Source organism: Bidens hawaiensis, unplaced genomic scaffold (genome assembly GCF_021521415.1).
Source record: "Bidens hawaiensis isolate Kalapana, Puna unplaced genomic scaffold, B.hawaiensis_p1.1 tig00000820_1, whole genome shotgun sequence".
Lineage (NCBI taxonomy): Eukaryota > Viridiplantae > Streptophyta > Magnoliopsida > Asterales > Asteraceae > Bidens > Bidens hawaiensis.
Genome location: NW_027491048.1, coordinates 2,425,513 through 2,440,378, shown reverse-complemented (window position 1 = coordinate 2,440,378; position 14,866 = coordinate 2,425,513). Strand labels below are relative to the sequence as shown.

At 34.8% G+C, this 14,866-nt stretch overlaps 1 pseudogene; it reads right to left on the bottom strand.

Annotated features, from left to right (window-relative positions):
• Window positions 1–12,397: 12,397 nt before the first annotated feature.
• Window positions 12,398–14,240, bottom strand: LOC143539935 (tetrahydroberberine oxidase pseudogene; annotated as a pseudogene).
• Window positions 14,241–14,866: the final 626 nt, after the last annotated feature.

Below are 14,866 nucleotides of genomic sequence, written 5' to 3'. Positions count from 1 at the left end.
ACAATAATAACTTGTCTTGATACATTTTAATCTAGGTCTAAAAGTAAAAACGTCCTACGTGTCCACAAGCTCCAAATGTAGCTACAGCAAACCTGAACATGTGTTAAAATAAAACGTCAAACACTTGCGTGTTGGTGAGAAATCAAGTTTAATAGATAATAGATAACAATAATCACTGCGCGCAACACGTGTATGTCTGGTGTTTAACAAGGGTGTAATCAGATTGTGATCAAGCCTAAATAGATCATAGTTCATAGTTCAATCCGTGCTCCCAAAAGAGCACAAAAACAAGAAAAACATCTGTACAAGTGTAAACAAAGAAAACCGTAAACGATAGGTCTCCCGTGTTCATCTAATGGATCCATGAAAACTTCGGAATAGGCCGAACAAAGCGGTTAATGATACACACATACAAATAGACAGCCAAGTAAACGTCCTCAACACATGGGATACTGCGCGACTAAAGTTCATAAACAAGTTTAAGACTCTAAGTTTGTATGAACACATGATCATCCCAAAACATTAAAATAAAAAGGGATTAGGTACGAGATTACTCACTTGATAAACGATGCGGTGTAAGATAAAGCAAGAACCAACTTTAAACAAGCACAAGTTAACCTATAAATAAGATTATTGTTTTAATGATTTGATTTAAGTCTTGATTATAAGTTAGCATAATTAATAAGTAAATTATTATATATAGTATATATATTACCGGAAAAGCAGGGCAGAACAGGATAGAAGACGAAGGCAAAGAGAGAGGAGACGGCAGAGGAAGAACAACGGCAAGGAGTAAGAGAGAACATGAGAGTTTAAGTGCTTTGTGTGTGTAGTGTTAGGAAATTATTATTTATAGGGAAACCCTAGGGAACACAATCCCTAGAAAAGGGAAAAAGATCTCAACAAATCAAGCAAAAGATATCAAAAAGCATAAGAATCCAAAAGCAAAAGATATGGAAAGATATGGCAGCTGCAGGGGATAAGGAAAAGCTGACAGGTAACAGTAAAAGCATGGGCGGGTCAGATAAAGGTACTGGTCAAGCATGGAAAAGCAGATCTCAAAAGATAATGTCAGTCACTTTTTCTGCCAACCAATGGGGTTGGTACGCATGCTGCGCCGAAAGTAACTTTTCAGACATTAGGTCAGGTCAAAAGCTCAGAAGATAAGACATCACAAAAGTAAATGGCTAGATTAAACAGAAACTCAAAGGGTTTAGCGCGAGAAGGCTCGAGCGCGTAGGCAGACACAGAAGGTTAAGAGTGCGCGAGCGCGAAGGCAGACAGAACCAACCTTAGCGCACCGCGGGAAGAACTACAATTCTAAGCGCGTCGCGAGAACTATATTCCTTAGCGCGTCGCGGGAAGAACGGTATCCATAGCGCGCCGCGGGAAGAACTAAAATCCTTAGCGCGCTGCGGGGACAGTTCGTCTCGCGTATCGCAGTAACAGGTGGTCTTTACGCAGGCTTCCTTGTAAGGAGTCTGGCGCGTGGAGCTGCGCAGACAACCTTAGGCGGGAAGGAACAAAGGATAGTTAGGGGGTCAAGGCTTAAGGGCGGGACGGCGACAAGAGGGAAAAGAAGGCGGAAAGAGAGAAGAAGAGGGACGGGACGGCGGAAAAAGAGAGAAAAGAGGCGGGAAGGAAAATATATTATTATTATTAAAAGTAAAGTATAAGTATAAATAAATATTAAATCATAAAAGAAAGAGATCGGACCGGAGAAACGGGTACCTGGGTCGGGTCGGATCGGGGCAGATGTCACAGGTACAGCTGGCGTACTGCACGTAAGGTCTTCTCTGAGCATGGTGGGTCCTGCGGAAGCAGTTGGTCGTTGCGCAGACGTCCCTGTTCAAGGTGAGTCTTGCGGGTCCAACTGGGCTCTGCTGGGACCTACCTCTTCAATACTAGATAAGATTGTTTACCAACAACATTATGTCGTTTGTTCAAAAAAATCTCGTTGGAAGAAAAAAAAAAAAAAAAAACTCGTCAGAATCAAAAAAAAATCTTGTTAGAAGACGGAAGCTAAAAAAATCCTGGACACCAAAATAAATATCGGATGCATGTTGTAAAAATCGTACCTAGGCGTCGATTAATCGTTAGTCGGGTACCCCACTGATTAGTCGCCAATTAATCGTTACTCCCTAGCCACTGCTCGACTAGCGCCTAACGAGTTCCAGATTCGGACGCCAAAAATATCCCGCCGACTCCAACTATTTAAAAAAACAAACATCTACCCGATAGTTTTATACTTTTATGACACGTGAGTCGTGACACAATGTTATTTGTTAAAAATCTTGTCGTATAATGATTAAAAAGTGTACAAGTCAAAGAGATTGATGAATATTATGAGAAAAAGCTAGTCAAACAGACATTTTTTTTTATTTTGACTGGTAAATAGAGTTGTGATCATATTCTCTAAAGTTATTCCTAGATATTTGATAAATGACAATTCCGACAACCAAGCAACGCCCGTGAATATTGAACGACGTAAAACGAACTCTAAAGTTAAGTTTCTTTTCTTTCGCTAAAAATGCCGTTAAATAAAAACAAATAAAATAACTTGAATTTGGTGTTAGGTGATTTGAAAAGTGAAACCTGCAGCCAAACAACGGACAAAAAAAGTGTGCATGTCGGCGGACCACTTTGGTTTGCCACGTGGGATCTTTAACCTTAAATTAAACTCAGACGTGTGCAGTTATGAACACAGGAGTGCGTGCCCGCCTGCCACTTGACTATAGAAGCTTTATTATGGGAAAATTTCCAAAGTAGGCGTTTATGAATATGTTTTTCAGGTTTTATGTGTCATTTCTAAGGGTACATGCACCAATCGGCTGGGGTATGATGGTTGAGTGTTATGTGCCTTATGTCCAAGGCTTGATGCAAAACCACTATCGAGCCGGGGGTCTCACTGGAAGCATCCTCTCTATTCCTATGGAGTAGAGGTAAGGTTGTCTACATCTTACCCTCCTCAGACCCTACCATAGCTTTGCTATTGGTGGGATACACTGAGTACGATGATGATGATGATGATGATGTGTCATTTCCAACAAATTCTCAAAATAGGTATTATAAACTAGTCGTGACGAATAGTTTATGATTAACCACAAGTAGTTTGTATAACCAATTAAAACTTGTCACATGTCTATAAACTAACCGTAACGACCAGTTTCACTAATCATCCACTCGTGAAGATTAAATAACTTTCAAGCCTCGTAATCAACGCTCACGAGTAAATAAGAATTCTTTTAGTCGCGGCGAGTAAATTTTAAAACTTTTCGAGACACGAGTAGTTTATCAAAATAACCACGACGAGGTGTTTGTTAACCAAATACATCGAGCCGGTTAGTTTTACAAAGTACTAACCGGAATGGTTAGTTTGAAAGGTCAACTAGTCGTTACGATTAGTTTACATGATTTACATTCCCAATACGAGTAATTTATTAGTAGTTAACTCGTCGCGACTATTTTACATTCCCTATACGAGTAGTTTAGTACTACTTAACTCGTCGCGACTAGTTTATTCGGTTTACATTCCCCATAAGAGTAGTTTATTAGTAGTTAGATCGTCGCGACTAGTTTACCCAAAAAATATGTTGCATGATATAATAATATTTATAAAAGATAATAAAAAAAATAAGGGATCACAAAAAAAAATGTTACATGATATAATAATTTTTATTAAGATGATATAAAAATAAAAAATCTCATAAAATAAAGACACGGCGTAATAATTTTAGAAAAATGACATAAAAATAAGGGATTAAATAATATTTTTATATATTTTAAAATAATTAAAATATGTCGTATTACCGCTAAAACGAGTCGCAATGAGTAGATTATAAGGTTAAAGTAGCCGCAAAAATATGTTACATGATATAATATTTTTATAAAAGATAATATAAAAATAAGAAATCACATAAAATAAAAACATGGCATAATATTGTTTTAAATGACATAAAAATAAGGGATTATATAAATATTTATATATGTTTTTAAATATTTTTAATATATCTAATTACCGCTAAAACGAGTCGCTAGATTATAAGGATAAACTAGTCGCGACGATTTAACTACTAATAAACTACTCTTATGGGGAATGTAAACAGAATAAACTAGTCGCGACGAGTTAAGTAGTACTAAACTACTCGTATAGGGAATGTAAACTAGTCGCGACGAGTTAACTACTAATAAATTACTCGTATTGGGAATGTAATCCAGGTTAACTAGTCGTAACGACTAGTTAAGCTTTCAAACTAACCATTCCAGTTAGTATTTTGTAAAACTAATAGAATCGATGTATTTGGTAAACAAATACCTCGTTGTGGTTAGTTTGATAAACTATTCGTGTCTTAAAAAGTTTTAAAATCTACTCACCGCGACTAAATGACTTCTTATTTACTCGTGGGCGTTAATTACGATACATAAAACTTATTTAGTCGTGACGAGTAAATGTTTAGTAAATCTGCTCGTTACGGTTAGTTTAAAGACACGTGTCAAGTTTTAATTGGTTATACAAACTATTCCTCACGACTAGTTTATAATACCTATTTTAGGAATTTGTTGAAAATGACACATAAAACCTGAAAAACGTATTCATAAACGTCAATATTGGGAATTTTCCCCTTTATTATTATTTTTAAATTTTAATTTATGTTTTAAAAACTTATGTATTATACGAGTTAAAAAAAAATTATTAAAGCAAATAGTTAGTAATTAAGATTTATGGATTATAAAACGAGTTTTTGTTTTAAGACTATCATCTATGGTGGGGCATCAAAACCCCTCCACAGTGCCACATAAAAACCGGGGACATCGAAGCCCAACCAATAATTTTCCGCTATGGTTTAATGCCTCAAGGGCGCCATTGTACATACATACATATACACACACACACACATATGTATGTGTGTGTGAGAGATGGAGAGAGAGAGGGCCCGCCTTCACACCACAAAGGCGCCAGGTGTTCCAACGATGGGCAGGAACGGCGCCCCACCACCAAGGGCGCCCCTTAATGGTGTTACGCGCCCAAGGACGCCCGCCATCTAACTCCAGCGGGTGGTCTAAGATATGATTAAAATGATGCGTAAGTACTTTAAGAGAGAAAGCAATAATATCAAAAATAAAAGACCAAGTCTCATTAGAATAAACATACAACAAACCATTAAAGCAAAATGAAGCAGAATAATACGAGTTATTGGACCTTAAGATTTGATAACATAATAGTGTTGGTGTAGTTTAATCATTTCTCTTAAAATACAAACCTTTTATAAAATTAGATAACCATGTACATTATAAACTTATTTTTTTTATTATATGAGTTAGACTTCAATTTGTTAATAACCAAGTGCAATATGAATTTCTCATTTTAACAAATTTAAGCAGATACTTTGATGAAAAATTTCACTTACTAGTTACTCCTATATTATTAAAATAAAAAAAAAACTTTTTTGATAATAACAAAAATTATTACATAAAATTATAAATACGACATTTTGGTTAAAAAAATAACAAATTAGGACGTTGACTGATTAAGGTATATGCATTTTTTGAGTTAATCATGTTTATAACTTGTAAAGAATTATTTCTCCAAATTTTATTAGATTAAGGAGGTGTATTTGCGCGTTGTGACGGTAATTGTTTATATACGCTCAAGCGAATTTTTACAAACATATAATAAGTTCATTCATTCACTTCTACATTAGATCTTTTAGTAAGAGATTGTGTCCGGAAGGAGTCAACCTGACCGTTGCTCTTTCATTAAAAATATAAATGTTAAGTGTTAATCACAAAAGTAAGTGTTTTTTTTCCTTTTTTTCCCATATAAGAGCATTCTCGTTCTCAAACATTATTAAGGATGTGTGCTAGGATGGTGTAGGGGTAACACTCCAGAAATAACATCGGCACCCATAGTGAAGCATTGTTACATGAGAAGTTAGAGAAACATCTACTGTAGGGGCAACACCCTAGAAACGACATCGGCATCCATGGTAAACATCTACTGTAGGGGCAACACCCTAGAAATGAAGGCGATAAAAATCTTCTTTGTGAAAACTTAACTACGATTGGTTTGATTCAAAACACCTTTGTTGATCAAGCTTATGAAAACTTAAATACTTGAGATCGAATGATTTGTGGCACCTCGAATAGGTTTGTGAAAACGAGGTTTGACTAAGGTAAGTTTGATGAAATTAAGTCTTGCGGGTCTAGAATCGAATAAGCGAGAACGACCTTGTTACATGAAGAAAAGCCTGAAAGGCATAGAGCTGGTAGGTTTAAGCTAAATGAGCATGGGTAGTATGGTATGGTGCCGGTATAATCTGAACTCGGCGTGAATGAGTAAAGAACATTGCGTTGCATAGGTGATTAAGGTCTCCATAAATGTAGAAGGCACGTGTAGCAGGTGTATAAAGCTAAGTCGATGGCATAGACCATCGTGGGATGTCTTTGTGTCGTAGGCAGCGTAACGACAAGTGTTAACGGGATAACCATAACTGTTATAGTGAGTGTAAGAATGACACTAGGATTGAGTTGAATGACGAAAGTCGCGACTAAGACGTAACGAGCGTATTCCGGTGTAAGGTTTCTTGTTTGGGACTCTATGATTTCGTTGAGATTGATAAATGGGTTTACCTAATAACCTAAACTCGATTATTAAGCTTGCGTTGCGATTATCGTTGTTATGAGGGTGAGTAAGGGTAAATGAATCAAAATTTCTCTGAAAGAAGCTAGTGAACAAAATTAAATTGATTGTATTAGTGTTTAGAATTTATAACCTAGAGATTGTAGGAGCTATCTCATTGGCTGTACTTGTGGTCATAAAGCGGGTGTAGAGAATATATGATCTATATTGTTTGATGTAGAAATCCTTCTATAATTATGTAAATTGAGATTAAATGAGTATAAATAATAAGTTGTGTAAATTCCTTATTAGTTATTAAGGAAATAGTGATATTCGACATAAGTTGTGCTAGCGTTAATCATGACTTAAGGATAAGTCAGAATTTAAATGAGATAATCTATACGACAATTTTTTTGAGTGGATGATATAATCAATGAGGTGATTTGATATGAGATTTTTGTCGAAGCATAACAAATTAAAATGTTAATACTTAAAATTTGAGGGTGATAACTGAGATGTAATTGATAGTTATTGGGGGTATTGAGTTACTTGTGATAAGTTCGTTAATTGATAACGTTATAATCATGAACATGAGGGATATTCTTTAAATATTAAGGTATTTAATAATACTTTTATTATATTTGATAGTTTGATGATGTTATAATATGCGTATGAGAAAATAGTTATTAATTGCTCTTGATAATTTGTGAATGTGATAATATGAGTGCGAGATGACCGATTAGATAATTAAATTGTGAATTGTTTAGATGAACTTGTGATAACGGTGTCCCAGTGAGTGAATGATTTGTGCTCCATCATGAGAATAAAAATATTTGTGAGTATCTGAATGAATTGAATCAATAAGTCTTGATCCAATGTAATTGAATAATTAAGTAATTGAGTAACTAAATCATATAATAGGTTGTTTCGAATGAAATCAAACGTACAAACAACCAAACAAGTAACGAAAGTTTCAATTAAGTAATTAAGTCAATTGATAACTTGTTTCAAATAAAATCAAATACATAAACAAATAATAATAAATAACGTGAGTTTATCGATGTATCACCAAGCGTGATAATGCTCCAACCAAATATCGTAAATATAATAATTGTGAAAATGTATAGTAGGCGTGTTCATGGCGTCCCATGGATTTTTCACTCGACTAGACATTTAAAAGTAATAAAATAATAACAATAAAACACAATGGAAAGATGTAATCGTTAACTGATTATGTTAAATGCTTAAAAGGTAAAAAACAAAACTTAGGAAATCCAAAAAGAAATTCCCGTCAAGGAAGGCAATCAACAAAAATTTAAATGTAAATATATATCTTGGGAATGAGGCATTGCGTCGGAGTTATAAAAATATTTTGATAATGATACACAGTCTCGGAGTAATAAAATAATTTGAGGGTGAAGCATAGCCTCGGAGTTGTGTGTGTGCATGACAATAAAATAAACAATTAGCTAAGTAGTTAAACAAGTATTTAATCTAACAAGTAATTACGTAAGCTGTAAACAACCAAATAGAACACATTAGGTAAACAAATAAGCACGTATGGGGTTCCTAAGCATGTTACTAAGGCACCACTAATGACCTATCTTAAACCTTCGGCTCTGATACCAATCTGTCACACCCCAACCTACGGCGGAAATGTCGGGGCGTGAGCTGATTGTCACAGCTCACAAGGTTACTATCATGAAAGCGACAATATCTAATTAATTTATTTATTATCAAACAACATTCATATACAACAAAAATAAAGAAAATTACAAATACAAAACCAACTATTCTTGTATATGTTTTATCCTAAAGTCATCTCTATGTGAGCTTCAGTTCGATAAGCAATCCAAATTTATAACCTGCAAATGCGTACAAAATATATGTTTGTCAACAACACATGTTGAGTGAGTAGATCACCAGTTTTGACACAAACAAAAATGGTAATAATATATAATGATATAAGTGAATAAAAATAGGCAAAACTGTTATCTGTGAGTATAAGCAATTAAACCATAGCACATTCATAAACAATCAACCATAAAGAAAGGGCTAAACCGTTGCCATGCGAATGGGCATTGGTTACCAAAAATGAGGTGTCGGTGAAACCATTGCCAATGCGATCGGGCTCCGGCCACTACGACGGTAGTATGATCATACTATAATGAGATTATGTTAGACCTCTCCGAATGCGATTCAAGTAAGCAAGTAAGCAAATAGCAAGTAACATGCAATCATTCAATTGATACACAACACAAAGATCACAGTTTGCGTTGAGAAATAATAAGATAAATAATATGATAAATGGTACGCAAGTGTCCCAAAAACATTTGAAAACAAGTAAAAATAGGGGAGTGATTACTCACTTGTTCGGATGAACGAAATATAGGTGAAGATGATGATGAGAAAGATAATCCCTCGGGATAAACCGTCAAAGATTTCTATTAGATAATATGATATTAAATTAATTATAACTGAGATAACTTGATTTAAATGAATTAAGATTTTGATGTGATTAGAGTTATGTTTGAGATTAGAATGTTTATTAATTGATCAATGGGTTTCTGCAATAGTTATTATTGTAAAGATTAATATTATTGTTTGCCCTACATTTAAAAGATAAATAATTATTATTATTTATAAAATACTATTGATCATTATTGATAAAATATAAAATCCATTTACTTAATAACTTTAAAGAATTAAGATATACAATATGCTTACAATAATAATATCTAAATAAATATATAATTAAATATACAAATTAAATAAAATACTTTGATAAATATAACTTGAGACCCTACTTATAATTATCCGAACGAACAAATAATTAATTATGTATAAATAAAATAAATATAATATGTATTAAGATCTAAAATAAATGTTCTGTTTAAATCTTTTAACGAAAATCTAACTTAATAGATAAAATTAATACGTTTAAAATACGTTGAATATAATTTTGTTTAAAGAATAATACCCACATATATATACATACATACATATATATATATATATATATATATAAAAGAATTTGGTAAAACCGATCAACGACGAGAAACATCAATAATGATGTTCGGGTTTTAATAAAGCAAAGTTCGTTTCATTATTAATATATATATCAATAGTTCTTACATACATATACATATATATATACATACGTAAACGAAAGCTTTTAACGATGTTTTTACAAAAGACGTAACTTCAAGATGCCGGTTTAATAAAATGTGTTTATTTTATGTTTAGAGATAACAATAACTATACAAACCATAACAAAAAGAAAATAAAAAATATCAAAACCGCATCCAGGGGGGCTCGAACCGGCGCCCCTGGCCGGTTCACAGAACTAATCACCCATACACCAGCCATTGGGCTAGTGTGTTTAGACGTTTTCAGTCCAGAAATCAACCTTTACAACTCACACTGCATTATTCCCCCAAAATTGATATAAACCCTAGAAACTACAATTGATTAAACCGTTCAAGATTCGATTGATTAAAGTTAGGGCTTATATAAACAGCTTAAAGACGATCGTACTACATGTTTTAATTACTTGAAACAGCGAGTAATTGATGATGAACGCGGTAAGGAAGACGACGGCCAAAGATGGCCACGAACAGGTACTTGCGGATTATAAAAACGAAATTGAATATGGGGTTTCAGTTGTCGATGTTTAGGAGATCATATCTGCAAGGTTAATTGCATTATGGTGGTCATTTACGTGTATTTTGATGAACGGGCTTGGCCGCTAGGTAATATAAGAAATTCGCGTTATAAGAGATTCGTTTTTTTCCAAATTAAATGCGTCGGTGAACTGATTATAGCGTGATTAACGTGATCTAAGATCCAATTACCAATTATACAACGAAAATTGTGGTATACAACGAAAATTGTGGTCCACGAAACTTAAACGGGTCATGGAATAGGGTACACGGGTTTGGATGTTGGGTTTGGATATTATTTGGTAAAACTTGCATTTTAGTCCTTGAACTTTAATGTGGAAACATATAGGGATTAAAGTAAGGTTGAGGGTGTATCTTGTATAATATAATTAGTTGATTAAATTACTCGAAGACGAAAACAGGTCGAGTATTAGATATTGATAAAGTAAACGAAAACCCGAGTTGTTACAGTAAAGCATTGTCATAGGAGAAGCTAGAGAAGCATCTACTTGATAAAGACAAGAAAGAAGATAAGGAATATTACAGCTGGAAAAGTACTGTCCTTGGGTAAAGCATTGTTAATATCGCACATCTAATTGCAACACTCCGATACAAAGAATCGATCAAGAAGGGGCTACTCCCCTCACATAAGTCAAGTTAAGAAAGCCATAAAGCCATATTGAAAAAGCCCTCAAGTTGAGCCATATAAGCCATCGGATCAGCCAATTCAAATAGTACGAATCCAAAAAATCACACTTTAATTTACAAGTCAAATGACACGAATCCAAAGAGTCGCATCAACTGACTAGGGGGGCTTGTAGAGGTAACATCCCAAATAACATAACAAAGCCAAACAGTGTTGCATCGACATGATCAAGCCAAGGGCACCACATCGACATAATAAAGCTATCCTCCATGCGATATATAAGACAACTGGAGATACAAGTGATACGGCTGTAGAAAGCCATAACAACTCGTATATAAGCAAACAGTCAATTATAAATCACCATTCAGAAAATGACAGAATCGAATGGCCCACAAAACTAGTAATGAGAGTCCTTGCAATAATTAGTCAGATGACCCAAGACCAAAGCTTCGCATCAACTGACTTTGGGGACTTGTGGGGGTAACACCCCAGGAATGACATCGGCACCTATGGTGAAGCATTGCTATAGGAGAAGCTAGAAAACAGCTATTGTAGGGGCAAAACCCCAGAAATGACATCGGCACCCATGGTAAAACATTGTTACAGGAGAAACTAGAGAAACAACCATTGATAAAGACAAGAAAGAAGATAAGGATTATAGTTGGAATACTACTGTCCTCGGACGTGGTCAGCTATAAGGATCACAACTGGAAAAGCACTGTCCTGGGACGTACTCGGCCATTAGGAATAATAGTACGATTGCAGATGATATAATATGCTTATAAATAGCCTGTATGCTTGTAACAATACAAGGATCATTATTCATATCAATGAACACGCTTAACTATGTGTTTTAATATCATTTTAGTTAACTTTTTTTCTTTAATTTGTATGGCCTTTGATGCGGTAAATCCAATCTGGCGTGCCAAGATGAATTTAATGTGCTAAAATGATCGAATCAGTTGTGTCATTTTTGAATATACTGTGTCATATGATTCAGTATGCCTTGTTTAATTGAAATTCGTTGTGTCAAAAAACACTTGTCGCACTTAGTTTGATTATTTTATTTTATACTTTAAAGTGAGAGATAATGTGTGATTTTTTAATCACGACCCTAATTAAGCAACACACAAACACACGTGATAGGGGGGTGCGACATTTTGTTTTTAAACATATATTTTAAAAAAAATAGTTATTGTTTATTAATCCTTTACCGGTCACAACAAAACATGGTCGCTAACGGATAAATTTCTACATCGTCCTTTTGGTCAAAAGATTTGACAAGTTCGCAACGTTGTGTCACGCGACGAACATAAAAGTAAAAGTTTATTTATAAAAAAAAAAAACTAAGAAGTCAAATTTTATTTTTATAAGTTTTGACTGTTGAAATGTTTAATTTGAAGATTATTATTAATCAAATCAATAATGACAAATTATATTTTCACCATAAAATGCAAGAATCAAGAACAAAACAAGATGGAACTACTAGATAAACACTTAAACTCCCCATTACAATTTGCAAATTTATTTAAGAACATAAAAGATATAAACAAGAACCATATATATAGTATATACTATGAATTTTTCTTCAACAGATCAAATAACTTTATATAGTCTTTGATCAGTTAAAACCGGTATACTTTGCGGATGCCTAAAGAAATTCTCCGGATCAACTTCACCCTTTATTCGAATCAACTTCTTAAAATTGTCTCTTTTCCAATACCTCTCACCCCAAACACTTGCTTCTTCATAACTACCATTACCAACACCCAACTCAAGATCATTGTAGTTCGAATACGCCTCCCTCGGGTTCTTCGACACGTACGGCTCCATAAACTTCTCAAACCCGCGCAACCAGTCTAGCCGCTTAAGCGACACATTGGTTGTGTCCGAAGTTTGATCATTAAAATTCACACCCTTAGTCAGCTGGTACAACACCCCAGCTCTATGCGGATACGGAATCCATGTTTCCGAATACTCCTCCATCTTCCCTCCAAAAGGGTTCGTGATCATAAATTCTGATCCGTCATTCTCAAACATCTTTCTCCATATCTTTCTGAGCTCGCTTTTCGGGATAGGAGTCCGGACATAGTCTGATTTAATCTTGTAGTTCCATTGCCTCACAATGGCGGATTCGTTAGCTAGAATTGCGGTGGGTGTAGAGCTTGTGAATCCTTGATCTCCTAACACAAGACTAGACTGGATCATGCTCATTTCTTCACAAGTCTCTTGTTTCACATTAAGTTCTGGGAATTTATCGTCTAATAATCGAAGCAATGTATCAATTCTACCAAGATAAAGTCCTTCAAACAACATTCGTATGGTTTTCACGCGAGTGTTGCCTATGTTTTCGGTGAACATTTGAACTCTAATGAACAAATTCGGATCAATACTTGGTGCTACATATTGGTATTTATAGAATATATCCGTTGCATTTTCTTCTACGGTTATATTCCTCTTAAAAACAGTTACTATTTTCGGTACTGGTACCAGCCTCAGTTTCCACGCAAGAACAATTCCGAAACTAGAAGCACCACCACCACGAATCGCCCAAAACAAATCCTCACCCATCGATTTCCTATCAAGAATGTTTCCATTAACATCCATGAAACGAGCGTCCAAGACATTATCGGCACCCGTACCATATTTCCTAACTAGGTTTCCATACCCACCCCCACTCAAATACCCGCCAACGCCCACCGTGGGGCAAACACCCGCGGGGAAATACAATGTGTTGGTCTTTTGAGATATACTATAGTAAACTTCACCAAGCAACGCGCCACCTTGGACCCATGCGGTCTCACTTTCGACATTGATGTCTATAGACTTCATATTGACAAGATCAAGCATGACAAAGGGAACTTCAGCAGTAGACGATAGGGCTTCGAAGTCGTGTCCTCCAGACCTGATTCGGATTTCATATCCGTGTTTCTTGGTGCATAATAGAGTTGTTTGGACTTGGGATTCGTCTATGGGAGTTACGACGATTGATGGTTTAGGAGTTGAGGGTTTGATGAACCTAAGGTTGTTGAGTCTAATCTGCCAAGTGGAAAAGAAAGAGGAGTTGAGGGGGGTTAAAATGTGTTCAGAGATGGACGTGATGTTGTTGGAGTTGGATTGGAGGCAACTTATGAAATCTTGTGAATTTGGTGTATTATTATTAAGAACAAGGGATGAGGCTCTTAATGAAAGAAATGAACAAAGAGTTAGAACTAGGAAGAACATGATACAAGAAGTTGGTTGAGATTTCTTCATGTTTTGTTGTGTTTGATCTAATGGAGATGTGTGTGTTTATATATATAGAGTAGAGAGTCTTTGGTTGCTTTGAAACATAACAAAAGACCATCTAGAATTATGAGATTAATTGGTAGATAACGTGTTGATTAATCAAATAAAGTTTAAACACAAGAAAAGTAGCACAACAAAAGCATGGAAAGCTAGTAGAAATTAGATCCGTTATTTCATTGAGGAACTCAGAACACTTATCATTAATTTATCACTAAATCACAATGATGGATAATTTGTTAGATTTTAAATCACTAAATGGATGATGTTACTGTACAATAATTGCTTAACGTACGATAGGTATATGATACGCTCAAAGGAAAAAACAAAAATGCTCATAGACAACAAAACCTAAAACGTTCAACCAAAAACCTAAAACACTTAGCCAAAAATCTAAAACGCTTAAAAATGATTTTCGTGAAAAAAAAAGTAAAAAATTGATCGATTAACGATCCAAACTGTTTTTTTCAGTGAACCAATGATTAATTGGATATATATTGACGATTCTGAGATGTTGAGATGTGATTTCATGGATCGATTTCGTGAATATAGGGTATTCGCATACTTATTGTACGTTAAGGTATTATTGTTTCCATCTTTTCTCTAAATTTAATTACTGCTATTTTACTCTTGTGAACTTTCTAATCTCTCTAT